The sequence below is a fragment of the Takifugu flavidus genome, unplaced genomic scaffold, assembly GCF_003711565.1.
Source record: "Takifugu flavidus isolate HTHZ2018 unplaced genomic scaffold, ASM371156v2 ctg968, whole genome shotgun sequence".
Taxonomy (NCBI): domain Eukaryota; kingdom Metazoa; phylum Chordata; class Actinopteri; order Tetraodontiformes; family Tetraodontidae; genus Takifugu; species Takifugu flavidus.
Genome location: NW_026622578.1, coordinates 1 through 6,104, shown reverse-complemented (window position 1 = coordinate 6,104; position 6,104 = coordinate 1). Strand labels below are relative to the sequence as shown.

Here is a 6,104-nt window from a genome sequence, read left to right as displayed (position 1 = left end):
CCTGTAGAGGTCGTGCTTGACACCCATGGCTTTTGAAGTGAAAGTTCACCTGGCAAACGGGGCACCACGCAGCGAGGCAGAGCGGCCCTGGCCTTGCAATGCGCTCTGAAAAGTGACAACATTGCAGAGAGAGAGAGACTTACTGTTGATTGTCCACAAAGTATAGAGAAGGCGCACCACTCCCAGCTAGACTGCAATACTGGGCCAATGCATGGAGTGATGGAGCAAGCTCCTGTTTCAGCTCCTGTCTGCAAAAATGCATTTAATATATAGTCCCCTGATAGAGGACATATCAGATATTAAACTGATAAGACAGATACTACACTTGATCTTAGCCAAAAGGCCGAGAAGCGATGGTCTTTGACTGCTTGCTCAAAGTACATTGGCATTACCACAGGCTGAACAGTTGATGGTGAGGCCATAAAGCCTCACTAACAACGAAATACCAATTTGCACCTCCTCCCAAGTGGTGAGGTTAAAACTGCTACATGGGAACAAACGTTTTTGCACTTCCAAACGTGTGCAAGTTTGAATCGCATATCTTTTCACAGGTGTACAAGGCTTTACCAGTGGCAGAGCCTGCCAAAAAATGCAACTGACAAAGCGCTGCTCCTCTGCACGGAAGTCTTTAGTAAAAGGCGAAAGACCTGTACGCTTTGCAGAGAACCACATGCAAGTGGCCCTTGCAGGCTGAGTGGAGCTGTGCCCACGGTCGCCCCGGGCAATTGTGTGATGGTGAGACTTCCTCTTTTACTCTACAATTGTTCTAAGAATTTAGACTTTGTTTGGTGAATAACAACATTTGTCCTTCAACTCATCCTTTGACCAGAGAACAATGACTTGTTCAGATCATGGTGACTTTCTTCTGAAAATCTGGAATAGAAATGTGGTAATTAATGTTAGATCCATTATGTTAAAGTTATCTCTTATTTGCTTTCACCTTGTTATATTCCTTATTCTTGTTATATTGTCTCTCATTACTTAATGTTTCTTATTAGGCAAAATAATAAAACACAGGACTAGCAGAGTTCTCCTATCAACTCTTTCAATGGCTCAGTCCTCCATTCACACACAAACACAATTTCCTATTTTCTTAACTTAATTATGGCTAAGTTATAACCTACTCGATTAATGGCTAAGTATAAACAACACTATAGAAGCACTCGTTTCCACAGCCAAAGACATTGCGATTACAGCTTTCACACAGTGTGGAAGAGCACATGCTACAGGGTCAAGTTTAGACGAGAAATATGCTATTGGTTTCATTTTAGTCCTGCATTGTTGAGCTAAGACCGAGGTCATCAAATGTCCTTTGCAATCAACCATCTGAACAAAAGGTTTGCTGTAATCTGGCAAGGCTAAAGCTAAAGCTGTGCTCAACACTAAAGCTTACTTAATGTCACGGAAGGCCTTTCTGCGTTTCAGTCCATTTTAGTGAAGAAGTCATTTTTAAATCTTCTTCATACATCATTTTTTTGCAACGGTGCTGTAATTTCAGCATAATTTGGCACCCAGTTGCGGCAATAATTAGTTAGTCCTAAAAAGGACATCATTTGCTTTTTAGTTTGTGGTTTTGGAGCTTGCAAAATAGTGTTTACGGCCTTCTATGATAGTTCTTCCTCCTGCACTCAGGTGTGACCCAAGTACTTTACTTCAGTTTTGCACAGCTGTAGTTTACTTTTGCTTACTTTATGGCCTTCTTCTGCTAAATGTTTAAGAAGTGCTATGGTGTCTATTTTACATGCTTCTAAGGTTTCAGATGCTAATAAAACATCATCTACATAAATCAATACTTGACTCCCACTGGGAGGGTGGAATTTAGCCATACTTGCTGTCATCATCTGAGAATAAATAGTTGGGCTTTCACAATAACCTTGGGGTAATCTGGTGTAAGTGTAACGTTTGCCTTCATATGTGAATGCAAACCAAAACTGACTGTCTTTATCAACAGGTACAGAGAAAAAGGCATTGCTGATATCAACTACAGTAAAAACATTAGCTTTCGGATATAAAGAATTCAGGAGCGTATATGGATCTGGAACGCAGGGAGCTCTCTGTATTACTGCATCATTTACAGCTTGTAAGTCCTGAACCATGCGCCATCCTGCAGATGGACTTGTTTCTTTACTGGAAAGATGGGAGTATTACATGGTGAATCATCACATTTAACAAGAACCCCTGCTGTGATCAGATCATGTATTACAGGTTTGATGCCCTCACGAGCATCCGTTTTTAGTGGATATTGCCTCACACGAGGCCTGTACTCGCTTTTAGGTCTAATTTGTACTGGTAATACTACTTTAATTAATCCTACATCAGAGGGTCCTACTGACCACAATTTAGTGGGTATTTCTTCAAGCCAATCTTCTTCTTCCTGTGTCAAAAGGACATCAGCCATGATTTCATCTTCTAGAAAATATCATCGTCGTTCATAGCGGATCATGTCACCGTTGTTGTCATCATGCAGTCCGCTGTTTGCTCTGAAAACTTTAGTCATTCTGGCTTGATACTCTTCGAAAAGCTCATCCTCTCTTTGTTTAACACGGTTAATTTCCACATAATTTGCTCTCTTAGCGAAACAATTTCGAGTTCTTAATACAAGAGCATTGACTCTGTTTGTCAATTCACCATCATCATGTTTTAGCACCTAATTTTTTTTTTGTTTGTTTTGGATTCCAGTCTCCTCTTACATGAGTCCAGTTAGAACCCAGAGCTGTCATCCAGATCTGTTGAATCTCTGCACCATTAAGGTGATAGGCTCTTCTCACATTTTCCATACCTTCTATAAAGAGTTCTATGTCTTCCTTATGGGAAGGCACACCTTCTATGGCTTTTTTAACATCCTCCATTGTCCAAGTTCTATAGACTAGCATTACAGGTTGGTTTGTTTCAGCATTTGGATTAGCTACTTCAATCATGGGGTACATGTCTTCCATTGGAGGAGTGCTCATTTCACTTAGATTATTCAATTTTGGGACTGCTGGAGTCAGTGCTTGTCCTAATGCTTTTGACCACGCATACCCAAAGGGGTGCGCTGAGCGTGTAATTCTAAGTGTAGCAGTGGGTGGAGGGTCTAATGTCTATGGTGTATATGTTGGTGGCAATGCACACGATTCACGAAGGTCAGGATACAAGCCTCCCACCCCTGCTGCTCTCTGTTCTACATCCGCTTCCCCTTTCTCTGCCGACTTATCTGTTGCCTGCTCTGTCTGTCTGTGCGCGCGTCTGCTCACTGCGCCTGTCTCATCATCCTCTTTCCTGTGGAACATTACCTGTTTGTTCTCAACCTCGTCCTTTCCCTCCTTTGCCTCCATTTTCAACTTACTTTGTCCCTTCTCTCTCCTTAACGCTAACTGCAACCAAAACTCAGTATCCTCATAACCGTATTTTTTTCATCTTTTTCGGATTATTTTTAGTTCGCTCTTTTATTTCATCTTGTAGGGCTGTTATTTGTTGTGGATTTAGCTGTCCTTTGAACCCATAATCAGTTATCCACTTGTCTAAATACGCGAGTTTCTTTGGATTTTGTCCGTCGATGAATTTCCAATCCTTACACCGCAATTCATCTCTGGGCCTTTGTTTACTTTTACTTGTCCCCATTTTTTGGAGGATTTTGATTTGTACTTTTAGCTCTACTTTTCTATCTGCTTTTTATTACGATTTTTTTTATTTTTTTTTTTTTATGAGTTAGCCTTATCCTAATTTACCGTTGTTTTTTTTTTTTGTTTTTTGTTTTGTTTTTTATTAAGAATTTGGTCCAGTCTTGCACATAGGGTGACCTAAAACTGGGATGTTGATCTCAGTGGGGTGATAATTAATCAAACCGTTGTGGTACTTCTCACTTCAACTCTTTCGAGTGGAGAGTCTTGCCTCTGCATCCACAAGGGCCTTATCACTTACTGTCCCACTGCTTTGGTATGATTGAAAATACCTAGTGGTATTTAACAATCCTTTCACACTCACAATCACTCTTTTGGATGATTTGTCGTGACTTAATTTCTTTTTCACGTGGCCAGGACTCCCTCGCCCTGCCTTGGTACTTCCCTTAGTACTCTTGTTTACCTGCCATTGACTAGTATTCACAGGGTTTGTTTCTCATTGCGTCTTACAGAGGACTTTCGGGTTCCTCTCTCCCAAAACACTGCCTTAGTGTCTATCGCAATTTTTACATTAAGTCCCCGACAATCATCATCACACACACACTTTTGAATTCAAGACATGCTCACCACTGTTGTCTTTCCTCCTGGAATTCCGTCAACCGTCAGGGTCCAATCAGTGAGCCGAAGCCCAGTCCCGGAAAGGGTATCATAGGTCGCTTTGAGGCGGCCTGCCGTGGCCACGGTCTTTCCTGAGGTTCAGCCTCACCCACTGGACCCTTCAGGTGTGTTGGAATCCGGCTCGAAGGACCAAAATGTTAGGTTCAAACAACCTGAAACACGAGAAACACAAATGAGGCAAAGACAACAGTTTGGAAATTTACTTGCAAGGAGAACGGAGAGATGTGCTCATTTACAGATCTCCAACACGTTCTGACGCACACCTCCCGCCATCCTTGTTTTATTGAGATTAGAAGGTCCCTAGTTACAGAAGTCAAATGCGTCTAAGGGAGGGGGAAAACACAAGATAGCAGGTCTCCAACAGAGCAAGAGACTGTAAATCATAATGGTGAGATTATACGTAGGCCTTCACTGCTTTGATTAGCTTAGCTCACAAACAGCACATTCTTCTATATCGGACAGATTAAGAGAACATCTCCTGTGTCATGCTCTGCAGCTCTGTCTCCAGTCAAGGCCACTTCTCCAACAGCCGCCGCATTTCTGTCGCCCTCGACCAGAGAAGTTCGAGTTGACATATCAAGCATCATGAACATTAAGCATTAGCAAATAATAAGAAACATTAAGTAATGAGAGACAATATAACAAGAATAAGGAATATAACAAGGTGAAAGCAAATAAGAGATAACTTTAACATAATGGATCTAACAATTAATAATAGACCTCGGACTGCAATCTTGTGTTTTTTACTGCTCTGAAGTCACTTGGATGGTATATTACTCGCTTTTCCCCAATCACTGTGGAGAGAAAGCACGGGGCACAAAAGAGCCTTCACCCCACTGCCAAAACTCTGGTAAACAACTGAAGTGCCCTTACACTGGAAGTAGTTTATTTCCATGCAGCTTTTGAATTCTAAATTGCTCATACATGTCTTGCTTCAATTTGGAGATGACACAGGACTGCCTGTAGAGGTCGGGCTTGACACCCATGGCTTTGAAAGTGAAAGTGCACCTGGCAAACAGGGCACCACGCAGCGAGGCAGAGCGGCCCTGGCCTTGCAATGTGCTCTGAAAAGTGACAACATTGCAGAGAGAGAGAGACTTACTGTTGATTGTCCACAAAGTATAGAGAAGGCGCACCACTCCCAGCTAGACTGCAATACTGGGCCAATGCATGGAGTGAATGGAGCAAGCTCCTGTTTCAGCTCCTGTCTGCAAAAATGCATTTAATATATAGTCCCCTGATAGAGGACATATCAGATATTAAACTGATAAGAACAGATACTACACTTGATCTTAGCCAAAAGGCCGAGAAGCGATGGTCTTTGACTGCTTGCTCAAAGTACATTGGCATTACCACAGGCTGAACAGTATGGTGAGGCCATAAAGCCTCACTAACAACGAAATACCAATTTGCACCTCCTCCCAAGTGGTGAGGTTAAAACTGCTACATGGGAACAAACGTTTTTGCACTTCTGGGGCAAATTCCAAACGTGTGCAAGTTTGAATCGCATATCTTTTCACAGGTGTACAAGGCTTTACCAGTGGCAGAGCCTGCCAAAAAATGCAACTGACAAAGCGCTGTCTCCTCTGCACGGAAGTCTTTAGTAAAAGGCGAAAGACCTGTACGCTTTGCAGAGAACCACATGCAAGTGGCCCTTGCAGGCTGAGTGGAGCTGTGCCCACGGTCGCCCCGGGCAATGTGTGATGGTGAGACTTCCTCTTTTACTCTACAATTGTTCTAAGAATTTAGACTTTGTTTGGTGAATAACAACATTTGTCCTTCAACTCATCCTTTGACCAGAGAACAATGACATTGTTCAGATCATGG

The 6,104-nt window shown here is 42.3% G+C and overlaps 4 non-coding genes across 4 annotated transcripts; all 4 read right to left on the bottom strand.

The window, feature by feature from the left end:
- Nucleotides 1-166: 166 nt before the first annotated feature.
- LOC130521421 (U2 spliceosomal RNA) lies at nt 167-355 on the bottom strand. Its single transcript, XR_008949325.1, has one exon. It is a non-coding gene; the product is annotated as a U2 spliceosomal RNA (small nuclear RNA).
- Nucleotides 356-558: 203 nt separating this feature from the next.
- LOC130521422 (U5 spliceosomal RNA) lies at nt 559-676 on the bottom strand. Its single transcript, XR_008949326.1, has one exon. It is a non-coding gene; the product is annotated as a U5 spliceosomal RNA (small nuclear RNA).
- A 4,726-nt stretch (nt 677-5,402) lies between these two features.
- LOC130521420 (U2 spliceosomal RNA) lies at nt 5,403-5,593 on the bottom strand. The gene has a single exon (XR_008949324.1). It is a non-coding gene; the product is annotated as a U2 spliceosomal RNA (small nuclear RNA).
- Nucleotides 5,594-5,806: 213 nt separating this feature from the next.
- LOC130521423 (U5 spliceosomal RNA) lies at nt 5,807-5,924 on the bottom strand. The gene has a single exon (XR_008949327.1). It is a non-coding gene; the product is annotated as a U5 spliceosomal RNA (small nuclear RNA).
- Between the last annotated feature and the right edge of the window lie 180 nt (nt 5,925-6,104).